Source organism: Mesoplodon bidens (genome assembly GCF_964165515.1).
Source record: "Mesoplodon bidens genome assembly, chromosome: 11".
In the NCBI taxonomy this organism is placed as follows: domain Eukaryota; kingdom Metazoa; phylum Chordata; class Mammalia; order Artiodactyla; family Ziphiidae; genus Mesoplodon; species Mesoplodon bidens.
Window position 1 is genome coordinate 4571812 of NC_138167.1, and position 21603 is coordinate 4593414.

Below are 21603 nucleotides of genomic sequence, written 5' to 3' on the forward strand. Positions count from 1 at the left end.
TAGAAGATATAAACAAGGTCCTACTGTATAACACAGAGAACTATATTTGACATCTTGTAATAATCTGTAATGGAAAAGAATATAAAAAATAATATATATATATATTTATATATGTAACTGAATCACTTTGCCATACACCCAAAACCAACACAACATTATAAATCAACTATGCTTCAATTAAAAAAAAAAAAAAGAATGGACTTGAGGACACAGGGAGGGAGAAGGGTACGCTGGGATGAAGTGAGAGAGTGGCATGGACATATATACACTACCAAATGTAAAATAGAGAGCTAGTGGGAAGCAGCCGCAGAGCACAGGGAGATCAGCTCGGTGCTTTGTGACCATTTAGAGGGGTGGGATAGGGAGGGTGGGAGGGAGGGAGATGAAAGAGGGAGGGGATATGGGGATATATGTATATGTATAGTTGATTCACTTTCTTATACAGCAGAAACTAACACACCATTGTAAAGCAATTATACTCCAATAAAGATATTAATACATATATATAAAGGGAAATACAAAAAAATTAAATTAAATTAAATTAAATAAATAAAAGCCAAAGGGAGAAAGAAGCAGTAGCCAATGGCCTGGAAAATCCACAGGCAACACCCTTGAGAGCCAGCTGTATCCACAGACTCCAGGGACAGACAGAAGGAGGCTGATGAGCCTTCGGTTGCCCCTGCTTCCAAGCTTTTCAGCAACTCAGGCTGTTATTATTTTTCTTTAATTTTTTCCAGCTTCACTGAGATGTAATTGATGTATAACAGTGTTAGTTTAAGGTGTACAACACAATGATTTGATATACGTATATATTATAAAATGACTCCTACAATAAATTTAGTTAACATCCATCACCACACATAGTTACAATTTTTTTCTTGTGATGAGAACTTTTAAGATCTACTCTCTTAACAACTTTCAAATACGTAATACAGTATTAGTAACCATAGTCACCAAGCTGTACATCACATCTCCAGGACTTGCTCATCTTATAACTGGAAGTTGGCACCTTTTGGCCACGTTGACCCATCTCCCCCATCCCTCACTCCCCATCTCTGGCAACTATCAATGTGTTCTCTGTTTCTATGAGGTTTTTTTTTTTAGATTCCACGTATGAGTGAGATCATATAGTATTTGTCTTTTTCTTTCTGACTCATTTCATTTAGCCTAATACCCTCAAGTCCCACCCCTACTAATGTCTCCTGTTGCCAACCCAAGAGCTTCCTTCCTTCGTCTCAGCTCCAACGACAGCTCTAGAAACCTTGTTCCCGTATACCCAAAGATGGAGCTACCTCTTGGCCTTCTCCCACTTAGGTCTTTACAACACTCAAGCTGTTTCTATTACTATTCTCAGTATCCCTCATTTGCCATCCCTACAAAGAAATCCCCTGTATGATGCTATGATGATTAATGAAATGAAGACACCTAATAGCCCAGATGGCTTTAGTATAGGAGCCAATGATGTGCACAACATCATATGACTACAAACTCCAGCTCAGATCCTGCCTCTCAGAGAGACCGACCTCTGTCTGAATCCAAAAACCTCCTCGTGTCATTTTCAGTGGGTCAGAGAAACATTTGAAATCAAGATGTGTGCAGGTCTGGTCCCCTTTTGGAGGCTCTGAGGGAGAGTCTGTCTCTTGCCTCTCTCCTGGCTTCTGGTTACTGACGGCAATCCTTGGTGTTCCTGGGACCAGAGGTGAATAGCCGATGGCAAAGGCAGGGGTACTGACAACTGGATCTGGGCAAACCCAAAATGTAAGGAGATACAGGAATGAACAAAACAAGAGAAGCCTGTCTATTGGTCTCATCGCGAAAGAATAAAAAAAGAACATAGGAGTTCTTAAGACTCAGCTTCACCCAATATTCCTCTCGGAGAAGGCTTACTTTTGTAAGAAGGAGGATGGGGTGTTCTCAGCATGAGAAAGCATCTGAATCCCAACTCTTGTGCTCTTCCTTCTATCCTGATGGTCAGACTGGACACCTCCTGTCCCACATCACAGGTTCCCATTTCCCTTTTTCTTCAAGGATGCTGCTAAGTGCTCAATGCCTCCATGGAATCTTCAGTACATTTCAGAGGGTCCCCCGCCCCACCCCACTCCAAGCTGCTCCATCGTCTCTCCTCAAACTCTGGCCAATGGGCCAGGCCCTAAAGCAGCTGTTGGGCCTCCATGTGATTCATAAAGGAGGCTACTCCTTTATGTATGTGTCTTTGTCCTACCCCAAGCAGAGCTGGCCAAACAACTAAATCCAGCAGATTTTCCCCAAGACAGTAATGCTTTAAGGTGACTTCTGCATGTCCCTTCCTTTGTATTTTAATTGGCACTCTAATGTTGAATTAAAATGGAATTCCTATGGAAATATACAATATCTAAATCAATACTTGCTGATTAGTGTCAGGAGGATGAATCTCAAAAGATATAGTAACAATGGCAGGGCCCTAACCAGAGTGGATAAAGCAGCCCATGTCCATTAACTCAAGCCTGACTCATGCTAAATGACAATAAACTATCTAAGAAATTCTAGCCAGAGCCACTTTAAAGCCCATAAAATATAGCTTAATTAGCACTACGATGACAAATGCAGGAAGAATTCATGACCCCCAAAGATGCCTCATAAAGTCCGGTTGTATAAACTCTTCATTTTTCACCCATACGATGCCTCAAAGGCCAGGGGTAACGTAAATCCCTCTACCCTTCCGCTCATCACGTTCTGAGCTAAGTCAGGCCTCGCGTGGGCATGGGAGTATGAATTGCAAACCTCCCTGCTCTCTCTGTTCTTCAGTGCAGTATTCATTTTCCTCTTCTCCCTTCACCATGCCTCTTGATCTGTGTGTGTATCTGTCTCCATCTGGTTGTCTGTCTGTCCATGCATGATAGTGTCATGGTCATGAGTACACTCTTATGTCAGATTCTGAGTTTCTTTCTACTGCCGTCTCTTCTCTTTGGGAAAGTTAGTCTGTACCTCAGCTTCCCCACATGAAAATTGGGATAATAGTGATGCCCACTTATAAGGTAGGAATGGATATCAAATGAGTCATTAAAGGTCCTTCAAGGGTGTCTGCACCAAGGAGCATGTGGCAAATGTGAGTTCTTATTTTATTTTGTTCTTTTTTAAAAAAAATGACTCCAGAGGTAGTAGGATGAAAAAAAAAAACAGACATATGGACAACCTTGCCCTGTCAACACCTCCTTGCTCAGAAGCACACAAAAGCACGGGGAGTTAGAGAGGAAATGACCTTTAATAGAAAACATTTCATTCAACCCCCACTCAGTGACAGATGAAGAATCTGAGGCCCAGGGAGGGAAGGTGACTTCCTAAGGTCAACCAGGTGTTTCTGTTCCATTCAAACATTTATTAAGTGCCTACTGTGTCCATACTGTGTGTCAGTTACTAAACTGCAATGATGAATTATTTCCTGTTCTTAAAGATTCTACCATACTGTAAGGGAGCAAACACATCCACAAAACATGTAGATATAATTTGGCAAGGAAAGTGATGAGAGAGAGAAAGAGAGAGAGATGCAGATTTTACGAGATTATAAGAGCAGAAGAAGAACACTGGGTCCAACATGCAGATTTAGAGGGGCCTTCTCAGAAGAACTGATGCTTGAATTTGGTTCTGAAGGAGAATGAGTTAGCCAGGCAGTGAAAGAAAGGCAGAACATTCTGTGCATGCACAAAACACAGGTATGCAAGAACATGGTGAGGGTGGGGAACCATAGCAGTTGGTCCATACGGGAACATATAGCACAAGAACAGGGAGTTGCCTTGGCAAAGAGATTGGAGTGATTTCTGCAGATAATAGGGAGCTTCTGAAGGATTAAGCGGGGGAATAACATGTTTACAAGTAAATGGAGCCTTCTGTTTTCATTTGGAGAGTGGATTTTGATAGACTAATATAGAAAGGAGGATTTCAAAAGGCTGAGTAAGAGCTAATAGGATCTGAACTAGGGCAGCAGAAGTAGAGAGGGCAGGGACAGCTTGGAAAAGTAATTAAGATGCCAAGTCAGCTGGACTTGGTGACTGGTCAGCCGTGAGGGAGAAAGAAAGGGGAGTATAGAATGATGTCAAGTTTCTCACTTAGGTGACAAGATGGATGATAGAATTATGAACTGAGAAAGTGAGACTATAGGACAGGGGAGAAATAGGATGAGCAAGGTTAAATGGCCAAGACTTGAAGACATCTGGAGGGCAAGCGTGGCTCTCAGGGAAGAGAAGGAGGCTGGAGATGTGGTGGTCTTCAATGTACAGGGAGTGCTTAAAAGAATGAGTTACAAGACCATTCAAAGAGCATTTATTGGACGAACAGTAGTTGGTCAAGGTCTTATTCTTTAGAACAGCATATTTAAGGGGAAGGCTGAGGTGTCTTCCATGAGGAAGTCAAGGAGAGATCATCAAGGAGGTGCAAGCTGAAACAAAAGAGATGCCAAGGGAGTCAGGAGTTCACGATCACAATGTTAGAGGAGAACGAATGTCTGATGACATAGGGCTGGAAAGCATCCCGTGGGTATGACATCATCCCCCATGCGTGCTGACCTTGGCTAGGACAGTCAGAAGCACAGCAGAGAGGGAGCCCAGATGGAAAGGGGTTGAGGAATGATGGGGTTGTGAAGTTGTGGAGACAATGAGTGTAGACATCTGTTTCAGGAGCACAAGATTTTTTTCAGGAGAATGAAAGACAGGTTGTTGGTTGGAGGAGGATTTAGTGTCAGGAGAGGGGTGTTTTGGGGAGAAGAGAGACTTGGGTATGTTTATTGGCAGATGGCAAAGAGCCACGAGTGAACAAGTGGTTGAAGATGTAGCAAGGAATGTGGCAGTTGTTGAGTCAAAGTCTTAGGGAAGTGGGAGGGGATAACATCAGGAACCACAGGGAACTGGAGAGGGACATCTTGTCCTCTGACCCCTGAAGAAAAGAGCTGACCATGGAGGAAGAGCTGACAAGTTTGACTTCATGATGGTGGAGAAGGTTGGAAGTTGAAGTACTTTATTCTTCATGGTCTTGTTTTTTGAGGAAGAAGAATCAAGTTTGGGGTGTTGTGAGTATAGTGTGGGGTTCAGCGATGGATGTGAGGAAAGAATATTCTGGGTAGAAAGGGACCATCAAGCAGTGCAGAGAAGTCAGCTGAGGTTTGTGGCCAAGCAAAGGTCCAAGCACAGGTCTATAGATTCTTGGAGAATGACATCTCTCTTGGAGCATTTATTTTCAGTTTTGGTGATATTTTCATACCATTGGTTTCTAGTTCCTGTATTTCTCATCAGATTCCAAAACAAGTCATCCTGCATCTGCACAGCTTAGAAAAAATTCCCAGAATTACTGCTGCTTGGCTCCTTGTTTGGACTTTGTTCTATGTTAAGAAAGGATATTTACCATCCTGTTTATAATATAGGTATTGCGTTTTAGAGGTTGGAGCCCTCCATAGCCTCTGTGTCCAAAGCCAAAATAATCAGATCATTCAACATAGAGGCTGCTCTTAATCCCATAATAAATCCAAACTTCTTCAGATTGTCCTCCTTTCCCTCCCTTGCCATAGAATAGACACTACCATGGAAAATCAGGGCCATGTTTCTGTTCTCAGTAATCGGGAAGAACAGTGCACTTCAGGGTCCAGTGCCTAACAGCTGACGTCTTAGAAGTAACCGCAAAGGGTAAGGACAACCCAGAATTCTTCTGTAAGCAGAGAGCTGTAATTGGTGACCTTTCCCAAAGCCAAGACTCAGCTGGTGGTCTGCTTTCTTCCTGTGGGCTGAGACCCTGGGGACCCTGATAATTCCCACAGCACACTGTAAGCAGAAGCAAGCAGGACATAGATGATGGTGGTTAAGTCTGGAAGTGCTTGCTGGGGTTTAGGGGAGAAAGGTGAAAGGGGATGGTGAGGAGATTAAACGTGATTAGATATTTTCCTGATGGAAGCTAGAGCAGGGTTCTAAACCCTGGAGGTCTGTGGTGACACCTTCTACAACCATCTGAATCTACTGTGAACCATAGGTCTTTGGTTGCTTTGTCTACTCAGTTTTGGTTGTTGCATGAGTGGACTCAGGAGTGTCCCATGGTGTCATTGTGCTTTCTTGATGTTCATACAACTATTTTAATAGTGAAATACCCTAGACCCTACTAAGAATTGAAAACTTGAGGTGTTTCTTCAAAATATTCAGGGAGAAGGTGACAAGTGTGAACAAAGTAGAAAACAAATCATATTGTGAGAATAGGGTATGTATGTTTCAGTGTTTTCTTGTTTGGGTTACAAACTATTCCAAAACACAGTGGCTTCAAATAACAACTATTTAATTTGTTCATGATTTTGTGGATCTGCAGTTGGGGGAAATCTCAGCAGGGAGAACTTAACTCTGTCCCGCCTGGTACTGATTAGGTGTTACTGGGATTAGAGGATCCAGGGTGTCTTTAACTACATATATGGGGACTTGATCGTGGAAGTCAGCTGAGGCACCTCAGTGTTCCTCCATTTGGTCTCTTTTTCCAGTAAGTTAGGCTGGACTTTCTCACATGGTTGTTACGGACTCTTGAGCATAAAAGTGGAAGCTGCCAGACCACATAAGCCCTAGGTACAAAGTCACACAGAATAATTTCCACCATATTCTATTGCTCGAAGCAATAACTAGGTCAGCTCAGATTCAAGGAGAGGGGAAGTAGACTTCACATCCTGATGGGAGTTGGCATGTGCTTAGGGTTTCAAAATAGAGCACCTCATGCTCTCCATGACATTCAAATGTGGATGAGACTCCTGGAGACCTGTGAACTAGCGGGATAGGTTACCTGTCCACCACATCCACAAAATACAGGGATAGGATAAGGACATTCCATTTTACAAGGGAAATGTTGGGAAGAACAAAGTAATCACTGATCCGGGGCAACTGTGAAATCCAGACATATGTTGTCAGTTCCCCTGACTCTAACATCAAGGAAGGTTCCTTGATCAGAGTCCATTTCTGCTGTCTGGGAATGGTTCTGCAATCTGTTGTTTTCCTCAGCTCTTGGCTCTGCTGTCTGGGCTTTTCCCTTTGAACACCTTTCATTTTCTATAAGAAATGGATTGTGTTTTCCCCTGAGTAGATTTCTCAGTCTGCTTTCTGCCCAAAGAAACTTGGGGGCCTGGAGGCATCTTTATTTTTAACAACCTCTGTCCTAAAATCCAAGCTCTTACTGATTTCTTTAATACACTCATCTTAAAGATTTTATAGGTTTCCTATGAATCTTGTTGGAGTTTATTCTATGACAGTAAGGCAGATTGTTTCCAAAGATGGCCATACTAATCCCTTCAATTATAAGTACACTTTCGAAATGTAACTTTGACACTCTTTCATTCAAGATTTGGAGTGTATTCCCCCTCTCACTGATTCCAGGCTGGACTTGCTTTGACCAACAATTAGAAGCAGAAGTGACACTGTGTCACTTCCAGGCCTAGGCCTTAAGAGACACATCAAATTCTGTGTTTGCACTCCTAAGGCATTGCTCTGCCATGGAAGAAAGTCCAGACTCTCCTGCTGAGGAAAGAGGCCAAGCGGAGGAGCACTGAGACACTCCACTTCCTGGCAGCAACAAGACCTCAGACATGAATGCAGACACGTGAATCCAGTGGTGTCCTGCATACCCATTGAGCTTTACCAGAATTTTTGATCCACAGAATTATAAGCAATAAAGTAGCTGTTGTTTTAAGCCACTAAGTGTTGGAGTGGTTTATTATATAACAATAGATACCCAGAAGAAGGGAGTTGGTTGGCTCCTAAGAGGTTTCATAAGTATGCTTTCATCTTGCTAAATTCTTTGAATTTTGCAGGCTTGAAAATTCCGTCTCATGGAGATCCTAGCATAGATCACAGATAATGAATGAGTTCTGCTAACCTAACTCACAGAGACTGATGGATAAACTGCAATGTCACTTCACTCATATAAAATAAAGTACGGCTGTCAGGTAGACAAGACACTCATTCACACCATTTGGCCAGTGAAGCCTCTCTGTGTGGGAAAGCAGTTTGGAAAAACTGATAATCAGAAAGTTGTTTGGTAGAGTGGATCCAGAACAAGGGGGATTTGAAAAATAGAATACCCAAAGGGGTCCAGCTGCTGTCATGCCTTCCAGAAAGGTTGCACCTTCTTAATGCTTAAAGGGACTATGATGTATCCTGGCAGGTACTTGGATGGCCACTTCTCAAGTTTGCCCCGCTCTCTTTCTTCTAAATGGGTTTTTACATTTAGACCCAAGACTTAGAAGTCCTAAAGTCCTTTCTGATTTGGTGTTTCCCTATTCTCGTGTTTTTCAACAGAAGACAGTTTTTCCCCCAGAGAATTTTTGGCAGCATGTGGAGACGTATTTGGTTACGACAGCTCGGGGGTGAGGTGGGATGGTGCTACAGGATGGTAGTGTGCACAGGCCAGGGATGCCACAAAACCTCCTACAGGGCACAGGGTAAACACCACAACACAGAATGATCCCGTTCAAACTGGCAATAGAGCTGACATTGAGGAACCTACTCTGATTCACTCTCTGTGATTAATGATTGAACCCTTAGAGTACACTTTTAATTCTGACATCTTCAAGTAGTAAAGGGTATCATTGCCCACCCCACCCCCATGTACTAAATATTGGGTGGGCCAAAAGTGCCTTCGGTTTTTAAGTAACAATAAAAGACACATTTTTCATTTTCACCAAGAACTTTATTGAACTATGTATTCACCCTTTGGTTCCACTATTTTCTGCCATCTTTCAGGCAACTTCATAGTTCCATCTTTCCAAAACTTTTTACCTTTTTGAACAAAGAACTGTTCCAGGTGCCTTTTACAGTCTTCCAGGGAATTGAAATTTTTTCCATTTAAGAGAATTTTGTAAAGAACAAAATAAATGGAAATCTGAAGGTGCAATGTCTGGTGAATATGGCGGAGAAATCAGAACTTGCCAGCCAAGCTGTAACAGTTTGTGCCTGGTCATCAAAGAAACATGCAGTCTTGAGTTATCTTGATGGAACATTATGTGTTTTCTTTCGACTAATTCTGGATGCTTTTCGTCGAGCGCTGCTTTCAGTTGGTCTAACTGAGAGTAGCGCTTGTTGGAATTAATTATTTGGTGTTCCAGAAGGAGCTCATAATAGAGGGTTCCCTTCCAATCCCACCATATACACAACATCATCTTCTTTGGATGAAGACCGCCTTTGGTGTGGTTGGTGGTGGTTCATTTCGTTTGCCCCACAATCTCTTCCATTCCACATTATTGTACAGTATCCCCAATTTGTTTTTAAAACACAATGTTTTCATTACGTTTAAGTAGAGAATCACATGTGGAAATATGGTCAAGAAGCTGTTTTCCTCTTAAGTTACGTGGAATCCAAACGTCAAGCAATGAACATAACCAACCTGGTGCAAATGATTTTCAACGCTTGATTCGGATATTTTGAGTATGTCTGCTCTCTCCTGCATGGTATAACATTGATTGCTCTCAATTAATGTCTCGATTTGATCGCTATCAACTTCAACTTGTCTACCTGACTGTGGGGCATCGTCCAATGAGTAATCTCCAGCACAAAACTTCACAAACCACTTTTGATACTTTCGATCAGTCATAGCACCTTTTCCATAAACTGCACACATCTTTTTTTTGCGTTTCAGTTGTGTTTTACCTTTCTTGCAATAATAAAGCATAATATGCTGAAAATGTTGCTTTTTTCTTCCATCCTCAATATTAAAATGGCTACACAAAAATTCACCAGTTTTGATAAGTCTTTTTTTAAATGCACACTTTTTGCCTAATTGTGGAGATGATATTTTCAATACTGACTTCAAATAAAGCAATGTTTTGGGAGATCAAACTGTGGGTCTTTAAAAAAAAAATCTAACCACCTCCTTCCATGTGGAGTAGCGCAGCATCTAAGGAATTGTCAGACTTTATGGACAACATTGTTCCATGGGGATGGTCCGGAGATGGTTAGTTGCTAAGGGCCTTGGGGAGATGCTGACAGGGGTGTTCTGTTTCTTTGGGAGGTGGCCTGGGAAGGCCGAGCTGGCAGGTTCCATGATGGCAGAGGGTATCAGGAGTGACTGAGCATGGCTGAGAGGCGATGCCATAGAAATTCTAACCAAGGACTCACAGGCCCTCTAGATCAGATGAGAACTTGAAACCCCATCTTACCTTCCCCCCATATCCAGGCAAGATACTAGCAGAGTTATCCAAGACACATTAATTGCTGACACTAGACCAACTTTCCAAAGCACAGGACAACGCTCCTTAGCAGCCCCTCTGGGCATTCAACATTTCATTTACTTTTCCTTCTCATCTCCTTCAAAATAATAAGAAGGAATATTCTATCAGCTCCCATTTATCTGTGCTATGGAAGAGAAAGACTGGTACATATAATCCCTAAGAGCTAAAACCCAAGAATTATTTCTGTTTGGTTCAGGAATGCATCCATCATAGAGTGAAAGGGGCTTTGTAGAGCCAGGTGACTTAAGGCTAAGCCATGGTTAGTCTGAGTGAGCAAATAACCATTGGAGAATCATTTAAACTTCTCTGAATTTAGTTCCTTCAACTGCAATATAAGAATAATAATGTCTTATCTCTGGGGTTTCCATGGCTCCAGTGAGATAATACATGAAAAGTCTTTATAAGCTGTAAAATACTCATCAAATATACGGGGTCGCATTTGAACACTGCACATCAGGCATGCATAGAATCGAACACTGGGTGGAAGAACTCAGGAAAGTCTTCAATCAGCTCTTCAGTCAGACCCCACTGATGAGCTCCTGGACCAGCCCCACTGGACAAAAAAGCAGGGCCTGCCCACCCCTCCCCGCCATCCCTTGTCATTAGCTCCCTGTCTGGTGCCTTCATATGTCAAAACCACACTTCAGAGGAGCTTGGGGTGTTCTAAGTGTTCCAGGGAGGTGGGGAAAGGCAAAAGGGAGGCCCTAAGCCTTGTCTTGCTTCCCTCTCTGGGCCCCAAGCTGCAGGTCAGGAGAGGCATCACAAGCAAACCATGGCTCCTCCCAACCCTCAGGCTGGAAGCAAGATTTTCAGGAGATAAGCTGTAAAGTGAGTAATGAAAGGCCCACTGTGTTTCCCTTGGAAACCAGGGGGTCACCTTGTTTTGTGCACTAGGTGGAGAGGGACCTGATCTTAGCCTCCTGGAGTCACATAATGTGAAGTATTACTATGTTTGGGATTATAGAGCCTTGTATGATATAGTTTCCTTAGCAGGCCAATCAGCTTACACAATTTGGCTTTTAATGACTCACAGTCAGCTGGCGATCCTAGGAAACTACTTACATCCCACAACACCCCCAAATAGAGCACAGAAAGCCCGCCCTCCCCACCCTCACCCCGCCCCTCACTGTGCCCAAGTCAGTCTCACAACACGACTAACGCCCTGGACAGCCACGTAATTGGCCAGAGGTGATACGGGAAGAAAAATGTCCTCACACCTCAGCCCTAGGTGGACCCTCTTATTGTAGGGCTTTCTCTGGCTCCAGTAAGTCCTTATCACACAGTACAGCAAGGCCCTGCTAACAGCTGGGTCTGAGATGTGAGGTGGGTGTCACTGGACGCCCAAACTTAGTCCACAAGGTAAAGGCAGAGTGAGAAGTGGACGTGATCAGGTGCCAGAAATGACAATAGGACTCATCAGGTCTGAAGCACGAGGCCGGAACCAGACCTGTGGACAGATGTGCAGTCCCAGCCCCACAGACAGGATACCCCAAAACAGGGCTCCTCCCAGGGGCGGGCTGGTGCTCCGTTCTTGGTTTAGGTGGGTTCTCTGAACACCATCTCGTGATGCTGGCTGAGAACTGACCCCCACGGGACCCCAGGCCCCACTGGCCTGACGGGTGGGTTCTCTGAGCAGAACTGGGCAGGGATCTCTCACTTACCTTCATGTCCTCTGAGTCCGGCCAATAGCTTGATGCAGGGTTTGTGCTTTAGTGAATGTGGATTGAATAAATGTGAGGCAATCAGGAGACTTGGACTCTGATCCCTGGGTCTCCCTTTTTCTCTTCAAAACGGGTTCTCCCTACTACTTCCTCCCAACTCTTAACACGTGGTAAGCAGTTGAAAACATTCAAAGAATACATATTAGATCTCAAATGAGTGAACCCTAGGCCAGCATAGGAGAAAAATTCCTCCAGGGAAGAATGATTTCTCCGTCTTGCCTTCCCATGGTATTTTTATAGAGCTATACTCCAGTAAAACACTGATCACACTTCATCACACTTTTTAAAAGATATGTTTGTTATCCACCCCTGTTGGCATAGGAACTATACAATGATGGAAGTATTGGAGGCCGTGACTTATGTACCTTTGTGCCCCAGAACCTAACAATGGCCCTTGCATGGTTGATGGATGGCAAATGTACACAGGGACAGAGTCCTGGCAGCAATCATGGTAGACCCAGTCCTCTTGTCCGTCCACTGCTCCACCCCAGTGTCCTACTGGAGTGTAGAGACAGGTCTATGGGCTCTGGAGGATCCAGAACCCCAAACCTTCCACCCTCCACAAGCTCCATCCCAGAGCACCTACATGCCATGTCCCATTTCCACCCACATGATAAATGCTAAGAAGAGTATGAATTTGTCCTGGGCCCTTCTCTTTCAGGAAGCAAACATGTATTTTTAGAGAATGGGAAGTCTTTGATCATTTCTCAGTCAACACAGAATCACAAACTCTAACTCTCAGAGCTAGAAAAGACCCCAAGTGGCCACCTGCCTTTGGGAGAGTGAGCTACTCTTATGGCTGTTGATGTAGTACAAAATCCACCAACTCACACCCTCTCCCATGGGCACCATGTGCACACTCATGCATCTTAACTGTACATGTACATGCATATGTGTGTATGTGTGCAGGTGAGCATCTGGGCACAAAGAGCAAATGTGTGTTTGGGCTACAGTTTTCCCAGCCAATTGAAAGAGAGCACACATTTTGGGAAAATCTAATCAAATAATTAAATAAGACTATTAAGCTGACCCTGACCAGACTTTCAGAATTAAATAAGAATAGACACATGCCAATTGGTCCCCATTTCATGATGGAAAGAAGCCAATTCAAGAAATAGATTTGCTAGTGACAACAAAATGCTGTGTGTTATCAGACAACTGTACTGAATGTATCTCAGATCTCTGCTTCTCCTTTATAAAGGGAAAAAGGTCACCTTCTCTTGGGCAATGGTTGAAGGGAGAGATGAAGTAGAAAGAGGCAGGACTGGATTCCAGGGAAACACTCTCTGCCACCAGGTATCCATATTACCTTAGGTAAGTCACTTCGTCTCTCTGGGTCGGGGTAAAACTGGGCATAGAATTGAATGACAGCAAAAGTCTTCCTATGCTCTTACATTCTACTCTCAACTATGTGGATCTTTTGCTTCATTGGGGAACAGGAACCTTGTAGAAGAGCCCATCCAAGATAGCGTGTGTTTTGACATAGCTCCTCCTTCAAATGGTTAGTCCCTGATTTATTAACTCTCTCAGCTTTCCCACGCTCTCATCACTAATTGAAATCCCTGGTTCTTGGTTCTTGAAGGAGGGTGGTGGGGATCCACCAGGCATGGGGGTGAACTGGCCCAAGGGAGTTTTCCTGCAGCTGATGGGAGAATCAGAAATGGATGAAGTGTGCAGACCTGGGAGACCAAAGGTTACCCAGGATTTTATAATTTTAATTAATAACAAATGCACCTTAATACTTGGGTAAATTGGCCAGATATTTTGTTCATCGACCAGCAGACAGAAATACGCAGTTCAACAATGGGATATTTGGGCAGCAGAGACCTTACAGAGGTCTTAATACAGCCCCTTTTTTTACAGAGGAGGAAATTTCAACTCAAAGAAAAGGAAATGATTTTTCCAAAGGAGTCAGGAACTTGCAGTGTGGCTTGAATTAGAACCCAGGGCTGAATCACAACAGGAGCCTATAAGTGTGACTGGGTGGTGGGTGAGTGTTTGCTCTTCTTTCTAAATGCCCCTGGTGGCCTGGTTACATAAACAGCCATAGAGCTGAAAAGAGGTGTGATAAGAGGAAATACTTGGCCTCGGCCCCTTGGAGCTCGTTAATCTTCTTTATGCTCTAGATGACAGAAAGCTATTCCCATTCTGTCCCAGACCAGGAACTCAAGTGCAAAAAGACAGACGGGCATAGTCGGGGTCAGGGTGACAGTGCCTTGCAGTGATTGCTACCTGACTATTTACAAAACTCATCTGTGATCCACCCCCTCGAGGAATAAGTAGTGTGATCTGAGTTTGTACACAGGGAAATCAAGGCTCAAAGGGCTTAGGCAGTCTGAGCAGTTGGCCTCCTGTCACCCAGCTGGTCAGTGGCAGCCATGGAAGCAGAGTCCAGTCCATCTACATGAGTGAGAAGAAACCTACCTGCGGAAACAGACGTCTTTAAGGTGAGCCCAGCGATGGGCTTGGCCAACCACCGGGCCTGGGTAAGCAAGGCATGGGGTAGCTGAGGACACGGGACTGAGCGGAGCAGAAGGGCAGCTGCATCCAATAGTCTCTCCTGCTGGTCGTGCCATGAATGTCTGTCTAGAGCAGGGATTAATCTGGCCTTAGGACACATAGCTGGCAACCACTGAGGACTGTCTTAGCAAACACATTGACTGCTGATGCTTCAGTGTGTTCTCAGTACAATAAATCTCAGATGGCTCAGATATTTCTTCTGTCTTTTCAACAATTCATTCTGACACAGGCCCACGTGTTCTCTATGCTCGGTCTGCACAGATGCCATCCATGGACCTCAGCTCTCACACACACCCAGACCTCACGGGAGATGCAGAGCCTGACTTTGGGGCAATCGCAGCCCATGGACAGAGGGCAGAGATGGCAGAATTTGCACTAGGGAAACTCAGTGATGAAAACAGCAACTCAGATCATCTGGAGGCATTTTGGCATTCTGTTGAAGAATTACCTGCAGAACTTTTCTGAATATCGAGATTAATACATATCAAGCAAGTTTTTATTTAATAAAAAAAGCTTAAACAAATGGGACCTAATGAAAGTTAAAAGCTTTTGTACAGCAAAGGAAACCATAAACAAGATGAAAAGACAACCCTCAGAATGGGAGAAAATATTTGCAAATGAAGCAACTGACAAAGGATTAATCTCCAAAATTTACAAGCAGCTCATGCAGCTCAATATCAAATAAACAAACAACCCAATCCAAAAATGGGCAGAAGACCTAAATAGACATTTCTTCAAATAAGATATACAGATTGCCAATAAACACATGAAAGAATGCTCACCATCACTAATCATTAGAGAAATGCAAATCAAAACTACAATGAGGTATCACCTCACACCAGTCAGAATGGCCATCATCAAAAAATCTACCAACAATAAATGCTGGAGAGGGTGTGGAGAAAAGGGAACCCCCTTGCACTGTTGGTGGGAATGTAAATTGATACAGCCACTATAGAGAACAGTATGGAGGTTCTTTAAAAAACTAAAAATAGAACTACCATATGACCCAGCAATCCCACTACTGGACATATACCCTGAGAAAACCATAATTCAAAAAGAGTCATGTACCACAATGTTCATTGCAGCTCTATGTACAATAGCTAGGACATGGAAGCAACCTAAGTGTCCATGGACAGGTGAATGGATAAAGAAGATGTGGCACATATATACAATGGAATATTACTCAGCCATAAAAAGAAATTAAATTGAGTTATTTGTAGTGAGGTAGATGGACCTAGAGTCTGTCATACAGAGTGAAGTAAGTCAGAAAGAGAAAAACAAATACTGTATGCTAACACATATATATGCAATCTAAAAAAAAATTGGTTATTTAGAACCAAGGGGCTGGACAGGAATAAAGATGCAGGCGTACAGAATGGACTTGAGGACACAGGGAGGGGGAGGGTAAGCTGTGACAAAGTGAGAGAGTGGCATGGACATATATACACTACCAAATGTAAAATAGATAGCTAGTGGGAAGCAGCCGCATAACACAGGGAGATCAGCTCCGTCGTTTGTGACCACCTAGAGGGAGGGAGGGAGATGCAAGAGGGAGGAGATATGGGGATATATGTATATGAATAGCTGATTCAGTTTGTTATACAGCAGAAACTAACACAGCATTGTAAAGCAATTATACTCTAATAAAGATGTTAAAAAAAAAGCTTAATATTTTGGGTCTATCTCAGCACTTCTGTGTAACAGCATAGAAAGCAGTTGACTCTGATGTGAGGATTCAAGGATGGGCTTGGGAACGTCATAAATTCAAGGCAAACATAAAAACATGACACCATATGTTTAAAGTGCTATAGCATTTTGAAGCACTTTTAGGTATTCCTTACACAATTTTAACAGCTAAAGTTTTCGAGAACTTACCACGTGTCAGACTCTAATTGAAATATTTCTATTCACGTTGCTTTTTCACAACCCTAGGAGGTATGTATTCCTATAACCTCCCTTTTAAAATGTGGATGCCGAGGCACCAAAAGTTTAAGGAACTTGTGCAAGAATTCACAGGAAAGTCAGAATTCAAACCCGGGGCCCAGGGCATGAATGCCAGAACAACAACCCTGGGAAAGGCGTCGTGTTATTCCCATTCTACAGAGGAGAAAAACAAACCCAAGGAGACACAGCAGCTTTACCAAGCCCGCCTGGCCAGTTCGTGAGGTCAAGGCAGTGTTCCTTCCAAGAGGTGGGTCTTGGAGGAGGGACTGCAGGAGGGTGGCAGGAGCTGGCCCTCCCTCTGTGCCGAGGGGTGTGAAGTCAGCCAGCAGCAAGGGGTCTCCCGTGGGGATTGTCCCCTCCTTGTGGGGAGTTGGCTTCAGGCGGTTGGTTTGAGATAGACAAGCAAGAAACAAAGAACAGCAATGGGGAAAATCAGGCTGCCTTTGTCTCCAGCTGGCAGCTGGCAAAGCCCTGACCTTTAAGGCTTCAAAGGAGACCTTTGCCCCATCCTCACCCACCGACTGCGTTTTAGAGACTGGAAAATGTTGATTGCTGCTCTTGGGCTCTGCCCTGGTCCTGTAGGCATAATAACCTCGACCACTATTTACTGAGCCCAGGTAAGTGCCAGATGCTGTGCACATCCCCACATGACTCTGAGCCCTGTAACACTCCTCTGAAGCAGGTAGCACTGTTATTATCTCCTTTTAGCCAATGCAGAGATGGAGACTCAGAGAGGTGAGGTGACTTGCCCGGGGTGGTCCAGCTAGTAAGCGCAGAGCCAGAATATTCTTACTGCGCCATGCTGCCTCTCAGAAGTCAAGTCCAAGCTGGAGCTTCCATTCTGCCTCCCCAGCTGGTCTACTCATGGTCTTCCTGACTCCGGGATGACAATTCCTTTATTCCGGTGTTCAGGATAAAAACCATGGGATGACTTTGACCCCTCCCTCTCTCTCACAGTCTCTGCATCCAATCCCATTGGCTCCACCTTCCAAAGAGACCCAGATCATGACATGCCTCACCTCCTTCACTGCCACCAACCTGATCCAAGCCACCCTCACCTCTGGAAGTCCTGAAAAAGTTTCTCTCTTCTCTCCATGCTTCTATCATTGCTTCCAACAGCGCATTGCCAATGCTGCCCCCAAAGTGACACTGTGAGCACAGACATCTGGTCAGGAGGCCACCTCCCATGATGCCTGGTTTCTCTGGAGGGAAAGCCAGGTCCTTACAGTGGTCCCTAGAGCCCATGAAAGTCTGCGTCCCCCAAGACCCCAGATCTCATCTACTTCGTTTGCTCCCATCCACTCTGCCCCGCCAACCTCCTGACCATTCTTCAAACATACCAGGACACTTCCCACTTGGGACTTGGCTCCAGCTGTCCCCTCTGCCTCCAAGGTTCTTGCCCCAGGTAGCTACAGAGGTCACTCCCCACTCCTTCAGGTTTTTACTCAAAGGCTACCCTCTTGGTAAGGTCTAGCCGACTGCTTCCACTTGGATTTACAAGTCTCCGCTCTGAAGGCTCCAGGCCTCCCTGAGAGGCTCTGGGTCTCCATACCGTTTAGCACTTAGCATGATGTAACGTACTGTACCTTTCATTATCTGTCTTACTTGGTATGTAGACAAGAAGTACTCCATGAAAGGCTCTCCCAGTAGGATGTCAGTGGCGCAAGGGGAGAAGTTTTTGTCTATTTGATTCACTGTTGCAATCCCAGGGTGTAGAACGGTTCTTGGTATTTTGTAGGCACTCAAAAAATAGGATGAATGAATAAATGTGGAATGAATGAATGAAAAAAGACTTTTTTCTACCCTAGGGAGAGGAGAGACTGAAGGGGAAACAATGTCCACATGTGGGCAGGTGTCATTAAACGGGGCCTCCCAACCCTGAATACACAGACCCCACTCTGCTTTCTTGACCTGCCTTCTTGACCGGCCTCCAGGTCTGGGAGGCCTGAGACAGATGAGGACAAGCTGGAGGCTCTGTGACTTACATAGATTTCTGACATGTGCAGGAAGCAGGTTGAGCTCACACAGGTGCCAACAGAGGCCAGGTCCTGACCTGGCTGTGGATCTCAAAACCCTTCCCTTGTCACCTGGTGACAAATTGGAGGGAACAAGGTACAAGACAACATAATGCTTGTCCTAGGGAGAGAGTGCTTTCCTGAGGGTCAGGAATTTCCTTAAGACTTAAATTGGAATATCCCAAAGATAGCAGCCAGGCCAGCCTGCCTACCTTAGTACATGATAAAAACTTCCCGGCTGCAAATTATTTCAAAAATAGCTTTGAAGATGACTTAATATTGATTCTGTTACTTTTATTTATATATGAAAAACAGGGGTATTGATATGCCACCAAATGTGTGCCAAGAGGTTCCAAATTTGGCTTTGTGATACAGTCTTCTGTAAAGCTATGGGAGACCCATCTTTTTTCAGCAGCTCCCAGAACTTCAGGTGTGGCTGGGATGGTAGTTATTCCTCTGCTCTAAGCTATTCAGACGTTACCAAGGCCCTTGGCAGTTTCACTGGAGGCATGAAGATGCCTGCCAAGAACTCTTTTTCTAAAATCCTTTCTATAAAGTTTGTAAATCAACATTAAGAAGATTGTTTCTCCCTGGGACTCGTCAGTTTCAGGCCCTGCAACTGTAGCCAGGAGACCCGCAGTTGTGTCCCGCTCTTCCTCTTACTTGCTGTGTGTCCTCAGGCAGGGCACCTCTCCTCTCTGAGTCTTGATTCACTACTAGAGAAAGTGAGGTTCCTAATACGTGTCCTCTTGAGGCTGCCGCATTAGACGGCTCACAAGTTCTTTGTAAACTAGGAAGTTCTGTTCAAACATGAGGGGCTTTTAGGCTTTTTTTTTTTTTGTCAGCGCTGCAGGGCTTGTGGGCCTTTGGTTCCCCGACCAGGAATGGAGCACACGCTCCCTGCAGTGGAAGCAAGGAGTCCTAAGCACTGGACCACCCGGGAAGTCCCTAGGCTTCTAATAGAAGATCCTGCTGCATAGATTGTTGCAAGGGTGATACGTGAAGTTTCAGAGGGGAAGGAAGGAGAGCCAATATGGCTGGGTTTTCACCATCACCTGGCACCGGGTGTGGGCAGGGGGGTGGGGATGGGTGCGCTACATGAAAGTAGCTGTGTTTGGGGCCCACACCTTCCCTCCCACCCTGGCTTTGCTCTGGAGCATTGTGTGCCCAGTGGAGATGGTCATGAGCTCCAGTGCCTTCATCATAAATGTCACGAAATGGATTCACACCCCTTAACAATTAAGCTGGAATCACCAGGCGCAGCCCGAGGCAAGGCTGTAGTTGTTTGGGCGACATCTCTCATTTATTCATCAGCTCCCCTAGGGAAGGCGCCCTGATGTTGTTTGGCCCTGACAGGGGACAATGCGGCAGGTATTTATAGCTCTGCCCTCACACCTGCAGGGCCGGAGCCTAGCACTGTACATGCGCAGAATGACAGCGGGCATTTTCCCTCCTTTGAGCACAGCAGCCGGGAAGGCACTTCCCCATCAGTTAGGGTGGAGGGTGCATAGTGAGCTTTGGACCAAGGATGCTGCGGGGATGGGCGGAAGGGCTGGCCCCTGGTGGGAGAGAGGAGGTCAAGCCCTGTCCTGCCCTCAACGACTGAAAAAGGACACGGGAGCTTGGTTTATCTTGGTCCAGATGCTGACTTAGACACATGTTAGTCTCACGACCGTCGGCAAGTCTATGAAACTCAGTTTCTCCCCTGGAAAAACTACGATAACAATAATAATACCTGCCATGCAAGCCTCCTGTGAGTTTTCAATATGAAAACTATGTGAAAGCTCCTGGCACACAGTAAGTAAGTAGATACACAGCCAGTGTTTGTTGTTGTTGAATCTTGTTGGAGTGCAAACACAGCCCCACGGGAAAGAGTGGAGAACAATGCAAGACAGTCTGTGATACAGGTGTTGAATTAAACATCACCAGGTGCCAACCTGTGTGGTATGACAGCCGCCCTCTGCCCCCAGGGGTGCTGGAGAGCCCAGACAATAGGGTGTCTGTCTGATTTCACAGGAGGGGGTGCCCACCACCCACTATGGAGCTGTTCTGTCTGGGCAACAGAAAACTCCAACTCCCCACGAGCTCGCCATTTCTACATCCTCTCGGCCAATTAATTCAGTGATCGGAGGATGATTTTTCCCTGCAATTTAATTCACGTTTAGTAAGTCCTTGGGATGTAGGCCTGTAGTAGGCTTATGAGGATACAAAATAGGTAAAACAGAGGCCCACCCTCAAAGAGCAATAGGAAGTCTGTGTGTGTGTGTGTTTGTGTACAGTGTGTGTATAGATATAAACTCATATATATGTTTATACATGCATGTATAAACTCAGTGTTTTAAAGCAAGATGACATTTGGGAAATCAGGTGGTCTCCCTGGTGGAGAGGGCATTTACAAATGGCGTTGGGGGGCAGCTCTGGCTTGCACACAGGACAAATACTGACTTAACCCTCTGGCTAAAAGACGCAGGTCCCTCAGCTTTTCCCACATCATGCCCAAACACAAAACAGAAATGCCTGTTCTGAAAAAAGAAATAAAGATGACATCTTTTGAAGGAAGACAATTCTGGAAGATCAGTTTCCAGCTCAAGCAGAGAAAAAAGGAAACATGTGCGAATAAAAGAAAGAAGAGAGTGAGTTTGGAGGTGGTTGGACCAGAATGGAGGCGATAGAGGTGGGGAGCTGGTACGTCTTCTCTGGTGCAGGGTCGGGGAGAGGAGGGGTAGGAAGCTCAGGCAGTGGGTGGGTGGGGGGCCCACAGGGGTTGAGGTGTAGGTTGGGACTACAGGGGCAGCAGGGGAGAGAATTCTGTAAGGAGGTTGAGGCCCAAGCCTGGAGACTCTGGTATAGTTGGATGAAGCACTGGGCTTCATTTCATCTTTGATCCTAGGAGAAATAGGACCAGACAAATGCTTTAAGAAGACTTATCCCCCAGCGTGGAGGAAGCAATGGAGAAATGGAACCAGAAAAGCCTGCAGGTTCTCAAAAGCAGGCCGGACGGGATGGCTGTGGGAACAGAGAAGAAGAGAGGGCAATGGGTCACAGTTTGGAGCTAGACTCGCTGACTTGGCAGTGCTCTCTATGCAGGTGGCAAACACACATCCCAGCCCTTCCCCGGCCTCTGCTCCCCGAGCTGCCAAATCCCCTGGAGAACTGGCTGCACCTGCCCCCTCTGCTTCCTCCCGCCCACCTT